The sequence below is a fragment of the Taeniopygia guttata genome, chromosome 20, assembly GCF_048771995.1.
Source record: "Taeniopygia guttata chromosome 20, bTaeGut7.mat, whole genome shotgun sequence".
Lineage (NCBI taxonomy): Eukaryota > Metazoa > Chordata > Aves > Passeriformes > Estrildidae > Taeniopygia > Taeniopygia guttata.
Window position 1 is genome coordinate 15,406,294 of NC_133045.1, and position 19,693 is coordinate 15,425,986.

Below are 19,693 nucleotides of genomic sequence, written 5' to 3' on the forward strand. Positions count from 1 at the left end.
CCACTGAACCTTTACTACAGCTTTGTGAATCTGAAAGTGCAATGTAACAAACCACTGAAACAGACACTTCTGTACACTGAGTAAATAAAGAGCTTTTCATGTAACTAGTTTATACTAAAAAGTCTTTCATTACCTTTTAAGATGAAAGCACCTATACTTATATTATGAAGCAAACAGGAAATTATATTAGTTGTATTGATACACCACTGTGCTTATCCAGGACTTCCCCCATCAGTACAGTAACTAATAAAATACTATTCCAAAACACAGGCATTTGATCATTCTCTACTCTTTCTCCCTCCCACATTCCTCCACAGACAAAAATGTGATTTACTACGTAATCAGTGATTCAGAGACTTCACTGAACCAGGACTTTCAGTTAAAAAAAAAAAAAGTGCCGTCTATAATGCCAGTGAAACACACCTTGTTGCAACATGTTAAATAGTCTTAATTCCATGCACATTCATTTTATATTATGCATTCTATCTTAGGGAGACTGATTTTTCAGACCTTGCCAGGTTTCATTTACTAATTCCCCTGCAGTGCTTATGTTTAGTACACCTGGGCTATTTCTCAGACATGACAATTCAGTTGAACCTTTTTCACTTTGCGTGTGTTAATATGACAGGACACTTTTAGTTAAGAGATGATCAGAGGTGGAAGATGCTTGGAGTTCATCTCCTGTTCCTCTGATAAATAATGCATGTGATCTATTTTTGGAATGTCATTACTTGTTAATTTGTTTCCTATGCATCCTGGTTTGCCAGTCAGAGCAACTGGTAATGGACCATGTTAACAGCAAACAAAATATATGACACAGAAAAGCAGGGCCCCGGTGAAAGTGAAATTAAAACACATAAAATTAAAAGTCTCAATTTAAAATTAGTAATTCCTAATACTCCTGGTTGTTTTAACAGCGCAGGTGAACACACCTGCCTTTAATCTTCAGGATAGCATAAATACAGCTTTAAAACTCAACTGCACACTTACATTTCACACTAAAACTGCACACTCCTTTGGTGATATTTTTTAAGTCAGCCATCTTCTGCCATATTTTGCCATAGATTTCCAGTATATACAAATACCGACAGCTAAATCTTCCATTCACTCGAGTAGTATAATTTAAAAATAATTTGTGACCTAAATTTCATTTGGTAAAGCCTATGCCAATTTGCCTGAGGAAAGAATCAAAGGAGGAATGGTCATTAGAGTTTCATGCGACAAAAGAACCCAGAAAAGTGTACACATCTGTGACATCTCAATATAAACAGAGACAATAGAAGCCTTATACCACTATGATGGAGGGTGTGGGGGAGGAAGGCTCGCAAGCCCTTTTTTGTTTGTAACATGAATAATTTTGTGAATAATTTTGTAAAATGCAGTTAGGAAGACTCCTGTGGCATAACTGAATTAGTCTGTTTCTTGCTGGATCTCTCTGCTGAATTCAATTTTTAGATGAATCAGGCATCAGTCGTGAAACAAACTCAGACACAGAAACAGGAAAGGAAAACATGAATAGACTTTCCCTCATTAAACAGACATACACTGCATGAGACATATATTCTAACATTTCTAGCACATTACAACGTGGTATTTGTTTCTTCATTACAACACATCATTTGTAGCTCCAGTTCAAACTATTAAAACCAGGTATCTCATCAAACAGTTTTAACAGGGAAAGAAAAAGGAAAAGGAAAGCAGCAAATTAATCAGTTACTACTTGTGCACACAAATCAAAGAAATTGTGAAAGATGTTAAAATTGTCCTATGAGGTTAGTTGTGTTTAACAACTAGAAGCAGTGTGGAATATTAATCTACACATCTCTACACATATGTGAGGACATCACCACACATGTAGTTTTAGTAGCTTCCTTTTTATATAGTATATTAATGTATTTCACCATAGTTATAATAAAGAAATCAATCAGCCTTCTGAATTGAGTCAGACATCGTCATTTCTTCCCATTGGGTTTGCCTGCATTTACAATACTATATAATAGCTGCTGCTTAGGTACACTAGCTGGAATAAACAGGGAGGCCACAAACGACCACTGTCAGGGCATGTTTCTCTTGCAGTTGCAAGGAGAATTGCACGTATGAGGGTGCAGAGGATCTTCTATTAATCATTTAATATTCATCGTTCCCTCAATGTTGCTGGCAATGCTTCTGGAGACACCCTCAATTCCCAGAAAAAGCTGCATCAAGAATAAAGCAGCACTACAAGAACAGCCCACACAGAACCACAATTCTGTCCTACTGTATTAACACAGCTGTAAAGTAAACACTTCTCAACCACTAAACTGCTTATAGAACTGAATTTTTAAAGAGTTCAAATCACAGCAGTTGTGGGTCCCTCCCCAGACTAATCTCTAATTAGGAAAATGAACACGCTATATAAATCTGATGAAACAATTTGCAAGAACAGGACTGGAGAGATATGGAAACAACAGACTGAAGTAGTCAGGCATCAGGTTTCTTTGTCGAGAAAGAGTTTTGAATGTTATCTCTAGGTAAGGTGCTGAGTGACTCCTTGATTAAGTGGCACTTAACATTCAGTAAATTTAACGTTCCAACAAGAACAGGCAGCCTAATATCTGTGCCTATGAGCTAGTGAGGGAGGAAATGGAAACCGATGCAGTAATCAAGTAATGGATTCTTTTCTCAGTGAAAAGACACACATTTAAGGGGAAAGAAATGTGAAATAACTATATGTCATTTTCATACTCCATCGAAAATGTAATGCTGCTATAATTTGTCTGATTTGGCAAAGCTACAAAGGGAAAGGTGAATTTTCTCGGCCACAGATACTTCGGATTTGTGATAAAATCTGCAGAGTATAAAAATTACACACATGTTAATTAGGTCCACAATTTGCTGGAGTCACACCCTAAATAAAAATTCCTAACATTGGCTACTTTGGGTCTCCAACACTGCAATTTGGCAGCAAAGTTCAGCTGACACTTCTTATCTCTCAGACTGAGGTGTTGCAGGTTTTCTTGTTTAAGGAAGATACAGAATAGAAAACGAGTCGGGTAAATATGTATTCAATTCACAGACGTATGAACTAAGTTGTAATACTGAGACATTCCAACGTAGGATTTCAGTAAGGAGACACCACTTCAATCTTTTAAAAAAACTCAACACGTTTATTAAGCTCGCTGAAACCAGCGTACTGGGTGATTCATCCTCCCTTCTCCACTTTCTAATTAGCCCTGATCGTCAGCATCAATTTGCAGGTTGCTTTTAGTTGGGTTGTTTTTTCTTCAACGATACAGAAACATGCTGGAAACTGGGGGGAAAAAAAAATCTACTTGTGTAGCAATAGGACTTTCAGAAGATAGAGAAGATAGCTGGTACTAGCTTTTAAGGCAAATTGCAGCTTCGCCGTTAGCGGCACACAAACTACTCGCTTGTTCTCGTCCTCCCCCTCCCTCGGGAGGCTGCATGCAGCACAGCATGATCACAGAGAAAAAATACAGGAAAAGGAGGGGAACAGTTCGGGGAGGGGGGGTGGAAAGAAGTCCTCTGCTCTTGGCAAGGGGAAGGCGTTCCACGAGAACTGCTACAGGGTCAAAAGTTTACCGTGGTTTCAATTTCACCTTTTTGCAACCAATGAGCGTGCGTCAGGTCCAGACAGAACCGCGGGCGGCAGCGGCCCTTAACTCCTTGCGGCCCGGCCCGCCCACGCCAGGAAGCGGACAGTACGGCAGAAGGGCCTCTCCTCCCTTCGAACGAGCAGCAGAACGCCCAGCAGCCTCCTCCGGACTGAGAATTGCTTTCAGGATGGAAATAAAAGGAAAAGGGGAGTCGTCGGAAGAAGTATGACAGCGAGTCAGAGGTTGAAACCTGCAGAAGTAGGGCCCCTTTCCCCTGCTTTAGCTGAAAACCATGGCAGTAAGCAAAGGGCTAGAACGGATACTAGGCATTATCAAAGCATCATTTAACTCTGGAGGCGCTACAGCTACGAGCCGACTATTTGTGCTGGCAAACAGGAACGACCTTGAGAAAGGAGAGGGAGAGCATCAACACAAAACTGTCAGAAAATACTCTGAATACGCAGTCCAGAGCTGCAGTAATTTACTTTTCTTCACATCAAACAAGGAATCCACGGTACTGTGGCACAAGTCTGGGCAGCCCAAGAAGTACTGCTGCCCAGTCCTCACAAGTACCAGTAATAATATCATGCTTCTAGATGTTGATTACGAGACACGACATCATCTACTCCACGAAGGAATGACATTGAAGTCATGGCTCTTGGCTACAAAAATCTTCAGGTCTTCAAAATCTCGCAAAGGAAAATAAACAAAAGCAAATGAAAATAAACAAAAGCAAAGGAAAATAAACAAAAGCAAAGGAAAATAAACAAAAGCAAAGGAAAACAAAGGAAAACAAACAAAAACAAAGGAAAACAAAAATTTAGGAAAAAAAAAAAAGCTCCAGACATGAGATTTGTAATAAAATGTCTTGATTTAGCACTGAAAAAGAAAGATGGATCTTCACTGATGTTATTATAGAACTAGAGCACAAACATAGAACAGGCTTCTTGTTCCACGGTACAACAAAGCAGTTTTCACCCCAGGAACTACAGACCCAGGTGAATCAGTCCATGGAGGGGTACCCCAAAATCTGTGCTGCCACCACGTTTTTCTCTCAGAGATTGGTGAAAATGTCAATGACAGCAAATCTGAATGACAAGATCTATGATTGTGTTTTGGCATTTGAACTTGAAAAAAGTCAATGTCCAGCTACACTTAAGCAAGGAGAGCATCTGATTTATCACCCATTTATTGGTCTTGCAAGGAAAGAGGACTAAAGCTCCTGTGAAGATGTTCAGTTCAGTACAGCAACAGACACTACAATACAAGACAAGATGAAGGGAAGTACGTAAAACATGTAGTTCAGGCAAATTCTTTAGCATCCTAACCTAAAAGTGTGATTCAACAAAGCAGAAATGGGTAAGCTTACCTAGAGATTTTAGCAGCTCTGATTTGATACCAAGCAGAGTGGCAAGTCATCACATATATTTGCAGAGTAAAACACATGGAACTAACCATTCCAAAGCAGGAGGCAGTCAAATTGGGAAACATTTGGAGGCATGTATTTTGGTATAGTCTGATCTCCAACACAGTGCAGAAAGGTTGACAAGAATCTGAATATGCTGTGAAGGAGTAAAATGAGTAAATACGCCATTGACATATAGAAAAGGTTTATGGTAAGGATGCTGGTGAAAATACAACGCAGTTTTCCAAACCCTGAAACCAAGGTAGACTGTTCAAGATAATGCACATGACAATCCAAGGCTGAAAAAAACATTAGTCAGTTGGCAGCTGTTACTAATTTTCCATCAACATGCAGTTTCAAAATCAGTAAATTATCTTAAACGCAGAATGTTAAAGGCTTTCAGTGCACTTTGTAATGGTGAAAGATACTCTGGTCTCAGAGCTCTATACAGGTCCAGAAAATGGATAAAGACTCTTGCAAAACAGCTATGCCAGCTGAAAACATTTCCAATCAAACTTAGGTAAATCATACTTTTGCAAATCATACTTCTGTGATTCAAATCACAAATTAGTTTTAAGCAGTAAGATAATCGTGCACAACCTCTTAAAACCTGCTTCAGGTATAGTCAACCACTCCAGAACAGCCAAAGAAAACCAATTTCCAGCTGGTGGGCAAGGTCAAACAGTGATTTCTTGAACGGACACAGGTAGATTCCTTTCTTAATCTATGCAAATAGGCACAGCAGTAGCTTAATGCAGATACTATAAGGTTGAGTTTAATGCCTTGAGAGATGCTAACAAAAAACACAGGAAGTGATTAAAACACATAAAGTCAGAAAGTTGAAGACAGTAAGATCTTGCTGATTGAGTTCATGCTCTACTACCAAGCTTTCCTACTGTAGCTCAAAAATGCCAAGACACCACAGAAAATGCTATCAAATAATGCTGTATTTGCACAGCTTAGCTAGATCAGGACACAGTTTTGCCAATATCAATTTAAGACTTAAGTTACTTTTATAAAAATCTCTCAATACATTTCTCTCAGTAAAAAGTGCAGTTTGGTTTTGTTGCTTTGCCTTCTCTGAATACCATGTAATTTTGGAGAAATTATTTTACAGTAAGATATCATAAATTAATGCCCTTTTTGTAAGATGACCTCATTTTACAAGAAAATGGATACTATAAAATTTTATATCAAGTCAGCATGTTACCAAGAAGCTTTTCTGTGTTTTCTGAATTTGATTAATACAAGCCAAGGTCACTTCCTGAAAGGAAGATGCCTACTACTGCAGCTGCAAGCAAACTAGACTCAAAAGCTGGGGGATGGGAAGACAATACCAGCAACTGCTAGCACTGTCCCCAAAAATATAACAATTACAAAAGTAGAGTAAAATTTGGATTTTTTTACTACATCACTACATAAGTAACCTAACAACTAAAGTCTGAGTCTGTATAATTACTGAAGGCATTTAGGAAAAACACATTTTGGGAAAGCATGCAAGCTCTTTACAGAAGTCTACAGCATGCATTTTTTTAGTTTCTGAAGAGTGTACCTAGCTTACAAAAACAAATAGAAGTAAACTGTGTTCATCTGTAATGTGTAAAAATGTTTTAAGCCCCGTAAAGATATTTTAAAATAAGTTATTTTTTAAAACATGCCACATTTGCATTATGCATGAGGCAAATCAGATGTAGTTTGCCCTTCCCTGTCAAAACTAACAGATTGTGAAAATAAGACCCTATCAAACAGAAATAGTATTATTTTTGCTTTTTCTACAATTTGGAGAATCATATTGGCAGCAGGGTGGTAGGAATCTATTGCTGAAAAACATTTAAAAACACATCAACAGACATTTCCACAAGGACATCTAGGGACAGACAGACAGACACACTCAGCCTCAACTTAATGTACTTCATCTTTAATAAAACAGCCTTGATACACCCAGCATTGCAACAGATGTTTCATATCAGGCTGAAAATAGGATGATGTACTGTATGAAAGTTAGATTTGACATATTGGTGCAGTAAAAAGAAAGGAACCTTGCTAGTTTTGGGTGGGCATCTTTGCCTAAAACAGAAAAATAAACTACAGCATATCAGTGCCTGTGCAGGCACAACTACATCCATAGTTAAGGATGCATAACATTTTCCATCACAACAGCCTGTTCTAATTCTTTAATGCCTGTCTCTGACATATGCCTCAGAACTACTTTTTGGTTCAGACATTTGAAAAATGAGCAGAGACTTTTTTTGAACAAAGTGTAACCTTTTATTCAGTCCAAAAAATTAAAGCTTTGAAGGAGAAACTGGTCGAATGTCTAAACAAAGTGAACTTTATCTTGCTGCTCCAACGAAGATATCTGCATAGCTGGTAAGTGCCTTACTTAAAGTACTCTAACATGCTCAGTTTTGTTTTAAACCAGTGGCCAAGATCCTCAAGTATTTTATCTAACCAAATTAGCTTTGTTGCTGCACAGTTTCTCCAAGCTGACAGATGAGAAGATGCTTTATCACTATATTACCAAGACCAAGAGCAACTTCTCTATAAACCTGCCAGCTACAAAGCACTTAAAGTGCCTGACAGCACAGTAGCTAGCGAACAGGGACATTTTTCTAGGTTATACTGTCGCACCCATACACAGCATCCACAAAGCACGAGGCAGCAGCAGGATCAAGGGCTTAGCAAAGGCCACCCTCACCTCCCTCCTAATTTAAGATTTCATTTGAAACACTAGCTGGAGGTCTCAGCCAACAGTGCTAAAAACCCATTTTCCTGCCCCTCCAGCAAGTAACCCATGTAGAAGGCACACTCAGTTTAGCAACCGAGGTGGTGCCCTGCTCGATGACTACCTTGCTGGCAAACAGAGTAGAAATTTCCTTATGGCATATTATACTATTTTTTCCATAAGCTTTTTAAAGACATACAGAAACTTACACTGAAAATACTAAGGATGTGAGGTCATTCAAAAAACTTCAAATAGTATTGTCAGCTCCGCCTCTCAAGACTCCTTTAATCCTTGTTGCACATTCTTAATTTAAGCAGATTCCTGAAACTGCACTGCACAGATGATACAACAGACAAATAAGGCTATTAATAGTCTTTTCTGTGAACTGATGGAGACCAGTCCCACACAAAGTCTCATGAGCAGTAACATAGCAATCACTTCCAATTTACCACACAATAATAGATAATGATCTCATAAATTAACTTGGCCTTTGCCCAGCATGGGTACTTAGAGAGGGCCAGTGACATTCAAATCAGAACACACAGGCTTTTTCCAATGGAGAGTAAACAACAGTGATACATACTGTCTTGATTATGACAGATCACAACAAATATATTTACACCCATCAATAAGGGTGCGCCCATGAGCATGAAAGAAATATACTCCAAAAACCACATTGCCTCGCCTTTGGTACATTTTGGTAGTCAGCAGATGCAGTACCTATTAACATTAATTCATGTGTTTGCACAAGAACTAAGTTACAGAAATAATGTCAGCAAATATATTATTTTACACCAGAAACATTACACTTTTAAAAATGTAGATTCATATTCTGAAAAAAGTGTTTCAGTGCTGTGGGGAGAAGGTAGGGGAGAAGGCATCTATCCATTACACGGTTTCATATTGTGTGAGTCTACCCAGACTCACACAAACTGGCTTTAAGAGGAGTTATGTGCCTGGTGTATTAAGAAAGCTTTTGAGAATCCTACTTAGTATCTTTTTCTGTTGTGGTACTAAAATAGATTCTTTAAAAAACTTATTGGAAAAACACACATCCTCTTTGTTTTTAAGATTAGATCTTGGTATTTGCTGATCTAGTAATAATTAAAGGCCTGTTAATGAAGTTAACAATTTTTTGGCAAAACTAGACTCTCAGATTTGAGTGTACAAGATCAGAAACTACTAAAACCAAAATATCCTACTGAAGAAAACAAAATAGTTCACATTTTCCGTGCATAGCATCAGTGCTTATATATGATTGATTTAATTGAAAGGAATAAGTACAGCTACTTAGTACAAAGGTGCCATTTCTAAACCCCAATTTGCCCTTGAAATATGGAAATGTTTTAAGCTCAATGCTGTAATTAAAATCTGGTTATGTTTGAGTATATGCAGGTACACTTCATTTCACTGCAAGAGGTATTTAGTTCAACAAAAATGCTTACCATTCAATATTTGAAGCAAAATCACTTGTCTACCTGTGTTATACCAACAAATTTGATCATTCCATTAATTAGGATCCCCTTTCCTCTATTTCTTTTTCATAATCCATACCATATTTCATTCATAGTGAACAGAGCTTAGTAGATACAGTACCTTCAGTGAAATTGCAAAATAAGGACAGAATAGAATCCCTCCCAAATCAGGTTAATTAATCTTTCCACAATACAGTCAGGTTATCACAGAGCATCTGCTACAATTTACTGCTGAAAATAAAGCTCTAGCGGTATTGTGCATGTCTCTGGTCAAATAAAATCTTGTATTTATGGGGCTCAATTATTTAGAAATTAAGCAAGGTTGAGTAATAAAAAGGAAAAAGCCCAAAGGTTGGTATCTTTGCTCAATAGTACATAAAACAGAGTAGTACCACCCAAAGAGGTATTAGAGATTGGAGAGTCAGAGTCGCCTGCAAGGCCTACAAGAAAAGGGCAATAGGCAAGCTTTATACCTCCAACAAGTTAAATTTCAGTTTATAAATAGTGATTGAACACTGGAACCACTTTTAGATAACCTAAGGAATCCCTATCCTTACTTAAGAGATTTTTAATACTTGACCGAATAAAACCTTGACTGACCAACACTAACTTTGCTCATGGTGTTTGGATTGATGCTAGCATAATTACACAATGTGTTTCAGTAAAATACCATCATCAGGGAGTTATGTACTACAGTCCAGAGATAAACTGGGATGTAGTACATAAGATACTGAGATAAACCATTATAACAATGGGCCTCTAAGACAGGAAAGTAACATTAGACAAAGTAGGATCAATTGTAATTTTAAGATCTATTACTACGTTCTTTTTGGTTCTGATCTAAGAGGTATGTTTTATTAATATCATGCATGCTTTAGATTTTGCATACACACATCAACAGTCCTATCTTTACTGGAAACAGAGTATGTAATCCTGACCACAACATTCATTGCTACCATCAAGGATCTTTTTTCCCTCCCATTTATGAGAAAGAATGGCATGCATTTAAGTAAGGCTCTCAGGGCCCTCTTGATTTTCTTTTTGGTCCAAACTTCTCTATTATTTACAAGGAGTTTCCACTGCATAAAAACCTTATGCTTCTAGTTTTTTTAATGCTCTATTAAAGAAGCAGTATCTTCACTTTCATTAAAAACCATTTTTCAACAAATCTCACATTAAGCTCCCAAGGATTCCTCAAGCAGACAGAAAATCAGTCTTACTCATTAAAGGTTTTATACAAATGGCGCTTCTCAAACACTAAAGTTTATCTGCAGAACTCTCCAAAGTGACACTATCAACATTAGCATAGAAATTCCAAGCAATTTTTGGAAGATTAGTAACCATTCTGGAAATTAATACAAGAGGTCTGCTACTACCAAAACCAGATGAGATGATATCCTTCCTCTTCAAGTGCCAAAAGCATTTATAATGTTTTCAGATCCTGTTCATTCCTTGTTTACAGATAAATGGCTAAGCAGTTGTGTAGTTTCACATCATCAGGAAGCAAATTTTATGTATTCTTATATAGTATACTGGTGGAAATGCCAGGACAGAGCTGTAAATTTTTTTGTTATTACTTTTCCCTTACATTTCCTTGCATTTTTTCTTTAGTTCCCATACAAGTAGACCAACTGAACTGTATCTAACATTCAGCAAAATTCTGAGCTGGAGAGCCATTGTTTGGTCTTTAAAGTCAGTATTCAGCCATGTCTACACTGAAAAGTTGTCATATTAGCATCTAATAAGCAAACAAAACATAGTAACTAACTGAGGAGCACATGGTCACGCATTTATGTCATGCAGTTGCAGAAGACCTGCTATGAAGCGTGATGGATGCAATGTGTTTTCTTATCAGTAAATGCCACACTACATTCATCCAGTGAATGACCCTCTGCTACAGTATATCCCACACACCATGGGAAGTTATGTTTAGGTACACTGCAATCAGAAGTTTATATTCTTGGGTACTGTCAAAATTATTAGGAGAAAGGTTACTAGTAATTGCCTTAGAATAGCTTCTCTTTTCAAAGTCCAGTAAGTATTTTTTAGTGTACCCAACAGTCCACTGAAAGTTCAAAAAGCTACAAAGCCTTATTCCTGAGCTTTCATCAGTATGAAAACTTCTTAGATTCTCACATAAATGAAGCCTATAAGTAACAGTGTACAAACAATAACAGGATAATCACAGCACACCATGGAGGGAACACAAGGGAAGAGCATACAAAACTTAAGCCTGATATCATTAATCCTCTTAAAGAATAAAATTAATGTGGTCTTTCCATTGAAAGTAGATTTATGACAGACAATATGCTCAAACGAGTGCCTGCATCCAGTCAGGACCAAAAGTTATTTATCACTTGTCTCCACCTCATACTATTTACCTCAGTGTGTCATCTGTCTGCGAAACATGGCTTAGGAACTATAATGTTTTATTGAGCATAGCTACCTGAAAAAAATCCACAAATTCTTCTGTCCTTTGAAGAGATCATTCTCCAAAGGTTTGCCTTCAACTGTCTCCTTTCATTTTGCTTTAACCCACCTTACTCTAACCTATTTCAGGGCACCTCCTGAACTGCAGAACACAGCAGTTGAATTTATAACCAGAGATAATTCCGAAGGAGGCGCTTCCTTTCTTGAGACCAAAATCCCACTGAATAGAATGTCCAGACAAATTTTCAGTTTCACTACTCTCCAGCAACAAGTATAGAAACTGACATATCAATCTAAACGAATATTGAAGGCTAAATTGCTTACCCCAGAAGCTATGACCAAACCTCAAACAAACAATACCCAGCAATGATTCGCATTATATCTGCACTGAGTCCAGAACAGATTTAGCTAAGCAATCCAATCATCAGTCTTCCAAAATAACATGAACACTTTGCTCAGAACAATTATCGGTTACTTCAGGAAGAAGAAAACTCTAGTACTAGTGATAGAGAATTAAAAACCAAAGGGAGATATATACACACAAGGATACACTGTATCCCACATCTTAGGAGAAGCATCCTTTAATAGTACAAGTATTCCCCAAAAGCCTAACAGTGTTAGATACCATTACATATACCAAGGCCAGGTTATACCATGCATTTCCTCAAGTTTAAGTGAGGTGGAAAACAGCAAACTATATATAATATTAACATAGAACCTTTAAAATAACCCTTTGTTTTTTGAAGGAATCGAAATTATTTTCTCCTTTTTTAAACGCCTTAAATATGAACAGTTTATGAGAATTGATGCAGGGAAAACAAAGTAGTTGTGACAGAAAACCAGAAAACTTACCAAGCAGAGTATTCGCTAGAGCAGAAGCCAGTAGGAATGCCTAGAAAGAAACAGCATATGAATGTGTTTTAGCATGCTCTCAAACTTTACAATCTACTATGCAGGAATTTCCTCGTTCAAAACAACTAAGACTTCTAGCTGCTGGATATTCTGTGGCAGTCAGTTCTGTAGTTAAACTCTACACTATTTGAAAGTATCTTGTTCTATTTTTAACCCTGCCATCTGATAATGAGAGTAACTGAAATGAGTGAAGAAGAAAACACTTTAGTCCTGTTGATTTTCCATTACACTCGTACTCTAAGGCAAACATAACAAAAAGAAAGGAGAGAAATGCTGGAAATTCTGTGTCTCCTCAAAAATACAGAGAAACTCTAATAATCCATTTTACTCATTGACACTGCATATACCAGAAATACTTACATTTGAGAGGAAGGCATAGCATGACTGTATAATAATGTAGTATTTTCAATTTTCTAACCTTTTTCTTCACTGACAACACTCAACTTTTGGTACACTACTTAGCACTGATCTGTCATTTTGATAGAAGAATTAATTCCGTTTGGTTTTTTTTTTGTTTTTCTTTTTTTTACTGAGTGGAGGAAAATGGAACAAAGATCTATTGGCCATGGCAACACCCTGTTCTTCCCTAGGTAAAATACTAGGAATAACGACCAAAGCATCACTGGAGTAAGGAGAAGTCTCCTAAACTAAGTGATAGGGATACAGTCAGTCAGTCACTCTAAAAAGAAAATTCTCTTAAGTCACCATGGCTTCTTCTTCAATGACCACTCTGACTCGAATTGCTACCTGTAGTTATCAAATCTACATTTGAGAAAAAGTCTCAACTAAGACTTAGAAATCCATCTCAAGCTTTAACTTTGCATCAAATTTGTAAAGTAACAAGTTTATATAAGATATCCAAAAGGTATACAAAGTGATGGCGGTAATTTCAGTACTTTTAATCAGCAAACAACCAATTAAAAAATACACAATTCACAATACAATCCCTACATAAAGTGGAAAAGATATTAAGGTTCAGGTCAAGTTCAACATGCTCTACTTTTAACTTTAGTCATTAGCAGTAAATATGCAAGAAAGGATTAGGAGCAGTCGCAAAGTCAGATGTTGAAATTTTTATACAATGATTTAAAAAAAAGTTGCCCAACAAAGAGAGATAACAGAAAAGGAAGCACAATGGCCCTGACTTGACCCAAGAGCTGTGGAAATGTACTATGCTGTCTTGAAAAGACAAAATTCCATTAACATGCATTTAAAGGGTGTGGCAGCATCTCTCTGGCAACATTGAACAGGCACAGACTTTCCCAGGCATTTTCCCAGGGAAGGCTGTGAGAAGATCAGAGAACAGAATGAGAAACAATTCTTATCTCCACTTGTTGCACCTGCTGTTGTGCGTATGTGGAATGTGTCATGGAGATTTCTTTATGAAAGGGTGATTTCTTAATTAGACACTGGATGGTGTTTGGATTGATTGACCAATTAGGTCAAAGCTGTATCGGACAGGCTGTAAGGGTTACTGAGTTTCTTAATAAGTATAGTATAATATAATATAGGATGATATAATAAAGCAAGTGATCAGCCTTCTGCAATCATGGAGTCAATGCTAATTTACAAAGCTGGGGGCCCACGGCAACAAAAGGGTTCTGGCTTTGTATTTTCAATTAATACTATTAAGACAAGAGTTTGTTATGATGTTGCTTACTTTTTATACAACATAGTAGCTTAATTCCCAAGCCAGCATTTAAGAAAACAAAAACCTCAACCCAAAATATGAAGGATTCTTTAGGCCCTACCCCAAAACAGCATAAGCCAACAATAAATATCTGTAGTGACAAGAAAGACAAGACACATGCCAAGTACAAAGTCATCCACATATTGGAGAAAGGTCAGCAACTTGCACAGAAAAGAGCTTTAAGGCAGACAAATGAGGTTGAACCTGTAGATCCCTTCGGTTTGATTTTCACCATTGTATCTGAAACTACAATAATTTTTAAAATAACCATTAAATTGACTTTAAGTTTAACTCTTTTACAAAATATATGTTTCCTAATGTCTGTCTTTCTTCATCTATTAAAGATAGGATAATTGAGATTTTCAGCTTAGCAGCATACAGTCCTTACTGGAAAGGTTGGTCCGGAATTACCATCGGAAGCAAGAAAAGATGTATTGTCACCTAGTGGTGATCATCTAGAAATAGGAACAGTTAACACACTGTAAAACAAGGAACTGAAGTAATATAAACAGTAGTTGATACTTAGCATGAGAGTGTGAGAGTGGTTTATGCACAGTCTTACATATGAGAATTTAATTCTTGACAATTGATTTTTAGCAAGCACTTGCTTACCAAATAGCTTGAAGTTCCAGTCAGAAGAAGATTCCTAATTGGAATTCCAGCGATAAAAGCATGCCTGCATGTTATTAAAGGAAACAGTGGAAAATTTCTCAGGCTGACATCCAGAACGTCTGCGGTTCCTTTTCATATTTCTTTTCTTGCAACTTGCAAAGCAGATACTAAACCAGACCCTAAAAGCTTTTTTTCTTGTTGTTGGTTGTTTTTTGGGTATTTTTTCCTTATCTTTTGTGAAGCCTGGAAATTTCCACTGCTTTTAAAGAGCTTTTTAAAAAGCTGTCTCAAATATACTGCTCAAACAACCTACCACTTCTACCTAGATAGATTCTTTAGTTTAAAGCAAAAGTTGCATTGCTATACAGCAGACCTAAGATGAGGAGGAATAAAAATATTTTGCTCATATACCAAAGCATTGCTCGGCCATTGTGAAATATTATTATACTGTGTATTAATCTTTATAGAAGTCACTTGAGGTTCAGTTAGAGAGACAGATGGGTAAGAGAAGACAAAGCATGTGATAAAGCTACCTTGTAGCTGTACATTTGAACAGAAACTATAGTGGATGACAATGCAAGCTATTCTGTTCCTATCAAGTGATCAAATAATGGCTCTCCTTCAACTTAGTCGAATTTGCACTCATTTTCCATTGTTCCTGAATCCCACTTATTATCCCTGTTACCTGCTTATTGTCTCTCAGACAGCCAATATAAGTTTGGCAAGTTTGCTAGCACTAGTTCTGAACCTCACCTCTTAATCATCAGCCTCAAACATACATCACCAAAGATTAGGGGGTTCAACAGAAAACCTACAGTTGTAATACAAAAGTCTTTGAAAGCTACTTCAGCCAGGGAAGATGTTTTCTGATTTCAGTTTTCTGTGACTAATTAGAGAAACTGCCTTCCTAGTTTTAAAGGGGGGATCAAATGTACATTCTAGGTTAACAGGAGATGTTTGCTTTGTTCTATTTTAATCAAGTGAACAGTTCGCAGATAATGTGCTTTTGTTGCCATTAGCGCTATTTTTGAATCTATGACTAGATAAATACTTGAAACACTGATTAGGAGGGCATTCTTTCAATTACTACCTAAGAATTTTAAGCAATGTGCTGATTGATGTCCTGCCCATTGAGCCAGAAATCTCTACTCTGAACATCAAAAAGGCTGCCATAGAAGATAAAACTAGGAGGGTACTATAACAAAAGATGCTGCTATGTCTGCTTTAGTTCATTGTAGCAGCAAAGATGGACTGAGCACAAAAAAAAACCTGCAAACTAAGTCCTAATTCCCTATTTCCTCCTAACCTCTCTAGCCTAGCCTTTATGGGGAATGAAAAATTATTATAGGGGAAGATGTCTGAAAAGCCTATCCAAATCACTGGCAAAGATATTTCAAATTTTTGTTTGAAAAAATTTCTTTAAGATGTAAGCTGCCAAAAAGAGAAAACCATTTTAAAGTTGTCATTATTAATACAAGAAATTAATTTTTGAACCTTTACTAGGTCTTCCATAAGACTCAAAAAAACCAATGTAGCATTTCCATATACTGATTGTTTATGTGCGCACACACATATGCTCCTTTTAGACGTCTGTCTAGAAGGTTTTAGAAAAAGTTTATCCACATAGAATGCTATCCCATCAAACACACATAGCAGCAAAAGGCAATAGTTTACCTTAGCATAGTTTACCTTTTTCTGTACCTTACTAGCCTCCAGAGAATGTGATGAAAAAACCCAGAAATGTTAAAATGTTCATATACTCTATAGGGCAATTGGCAAAGTGTTAGAATTAAAAACTTAGTGCACAAAGCAAAACCAGAGGAATGCTATCTTTGATTTAGATTTATTTAGTTCTTTGGACCAACACAGAATGAACAGAGAACTCCTGACTGACTGTTCTGAACAATCATTTCCCCAAAATACTGGAGAAAACATGTATTTCACTGGGATTTTTTGCAAGTAAATAGTTTAGTTCTGTCTTTTACTTAATCCTTCAATTAAAAGATACAGCAACTAAAGTCACCCTACACAATCCCTGTTACATTACCTGTTCAATCACTTTGAGATGTTTCAGTGAGGCAGGGCATTCTGTTATTAGACAAACAGCACACAAAAGACTAAATATCCTTCAACATATTGAAGGCAAGGTAATTTTGTTTCACTTGTCAAAAATCCGTTTATTCATAACTGTAAATTTAAAAAGACACCAATTAAGTATTATTAAAGTAACAGGATCCATCTGAAATATACCTCCCATTTATATAATGCACAAAATAATTTGATGTGCCTGCACTCAACTAAATGCAGCATACAAAAACCACAGTGAGTGAAAATACATTCCATAGCAGATTTAAATAGTAGCAGTTAAATTCTTTTACAATTGCCTCTTTCCTAATACACTACACCTAGAAATATCGATAGATTTAGCCAGGGGCAAAAGGGGGAAAAACAAACTAAAATAAACTGCATACGCAGGCTGCACCAGCATTCAGGTCAGATATCCTTGGCATAAAGGATTCCTCCCCTTTATTAATTCCTCCCCTCCCACTCTCCTCCATTTCTTTTTTTATTATTAAAACAAGTCAGAAAAATATTTAAGGTATTTCTGAATATCCAAAAAGCTTGAACGTGAAATGCAGAAGAACCTGTATGGTATAGTCGTTTAAGATCACCTTTTCAAGGGAGACTCATTTAAATGCAGGAGCTGAAGAAGCCCGTAGTGTCAGACTGTAGTGTCCAATACCTTTTTACATGTGAAAAATGGTTTAATTTTGCAGGCAAATATAACCAAGACACCTTTTCTTTCCCAGAATTCTTGAAAAATAAAAACACCCCACTTTTCTATGAAACTGTAACAGAGATATTAATAATGAAGGATTTGTGATTGTGTTTTCTTGTCTATTATTAATAAATAAACCCCACCATGATCGAGATTCTATTGTAAAATGGATTTGCTTCTTCTTCCTAATCTGCATTTTGTCTCAGCTGTATGTTAGGGTATACATCAGTAATACAATCCAAAAACAAAACAAAACAAAATAAAAAAACCCCAAAATCGGTAACTAGGCAATATAAAACTTCCAAGTTAATAAATCCAAAGCCAGGATGAACAAGGGCCTCAAAGGAACAGTTAAAAGAAACACAAAGCCACAGGTGAGCCCAAAAGGCACGCAAGTCATATTCCAAATAAAATCAGACTGGCAACAAAACACTGTAATCAGGAGAGGTACTTAAAGTGAGGCTGAATGCTGGGTTTATTTTGTCTATGACTTCCTGTATCCCACAGTCTCTATCTTCACATGTCAGCAGTGAATCCATCAAATCCACCGGTATTATTTAAAATTTAAAAAAAAAAAAAAAAAAGTAGTAGTAACAGAGTTGAAGGAAATTCTTTACAACAGTTGAACAGTTGTAACAGTTGAACAGCAGTTAACAGTAAATGTAATTACTGCATGTTATAATGCACAATCTTATTTAAAAAACAAAAGTAACAAAACAAAAAGCCCAAACTCCCCCAAAAAGGACCCAATTTTTTCTGTTTCTTTTAAGCCCTATCTTTTATTATCTGGTTTTCACTCATACACTGTTTCTATGAAGCTACATTTTGTATTCAGAACATACAACTTTGCTTCATGTGAAGCAGAACATTTTAAGATGGAAATATTCCATGAGAAAATATTTATTTTTATAATAGTGATGATAAAATTTTAAGCTTATTGTAAGAACCCATTTTAACTGAATTTGCCGTCCCTTACACATTCAGATTTCCTTTTGTTTTGTCTTGTTATTTCAGTTAGACTACAACATACTATTTTCTGTTAACTTCTATCTAAAAGAGGAAGAAGATACTGAGGATTTAAATGAGTCTGAATATGAGCTGACAAATTGAGAAGCTTCACTTTTAAAGGAAAACTTGACTGTGCTTAGGAATAGGAGCAGAAACCACAAACACAACTAACTTTAGAACCAAAGAAAAAGAATGGTGGGAATTACCTCAACCTCAAGCTACATTCTAACTCATAATTACCTTATTTATATCTCAGAAACAGTAACACCTAAAGTGGCATGCGACCCGAGCCGGGGATGGGGGGAAATCTCATCTCCACCCCTCAATAACAGTTTTATTACAACTACGAGGCAGAAATGGGTAAGACACGTGGAAATGAACCTTTCAGTTCCAGTGTTTTTCATCCCTTTTCTTACTACCAGAGATAAGAAGTAGACAAGAGAAGTCAGCTCTAAAACTTACCGAGACTACAGGATGACCAGGAGAATGTGGATATCAAGGTCTTTGGAACCGCCTCGGTACCAGATAAACCCAGATGAATGGTGGAGAGGGCCATTCTAACCGAGGTATTTCACCCACACCCTGCCTCTGCTCAGACTGAGAAACCGTGGGTCAGACGATTCTAAAGCCAAGTCCACAGCGACCTCAGGTCTCTTTGTATTCTACGAGGACTCTCCACCCAAAATCACCACACTTAAGATATTCATCACACAGCGACACGGGAAGCCTTCAGTCCACGCATCAATTCGTCGCCACTGCCCCAGGAATGCTCCTTCAAAACTCAGTCGCCAGTAGAGTTACAATAGCCAGAAAGAGGTAAAGGCAGCCACACATTGCCCGGGGAATCCCCTCATCTCCAGCCCTGGAAATACTCCTCACGCACAGTCTATCTACGCTCCTCTTCCTCCTCCCCTCAGGGAGCCACGTTTATATTGAGGAGGGGGGCGAAGGACAGAAAAGAGCCGTCCCTCAAGGCCACCCCCAGGCTTCTCCCTTCTACGGCAAGGGGCAGCGCTCCCTCGGCCATCCCAGTCCCACCCCAGCACTAGAAGCAGGGAAAC

The 19,693-nt window shown here is 37.2% G+C and overlaps 1 protein-coding gene across 13 annotated transcripts in view; it reads right to left on the reverse strand.

The window, feature by feature from the left end:
• NCOA3 (nuclear receptor coactivator 3) overlaps window positions 1-19,693 on the reverse strand; it is a 51,489-nt gene that overhangs the window by 31,598 nt on the left and 198 nt on the right. For 7 of the 13 annotated variants that reach the window (XM_072917061.1, XM_072917060.1, XM_030288580.4 and 4 more), the window contains exon 2: window positions 12,484-12,523. The gene's annotated coding sequence lies outside the window, so the exon portion shown is untranslated. Of the gene's footprint in view, window positions 1-990; window positions 1,138-4,965; window positions 5,159-12,483; window positions 12,524-14,845; window positions 14,910-19,094; window positions 19,689-19,693 lie in introns of those variants that run through there. The other 6 variants (XM_030288574.4, XM_072917058.1, XM_030288575.4 and 3 more) reach the window with 4 other exon arrangements.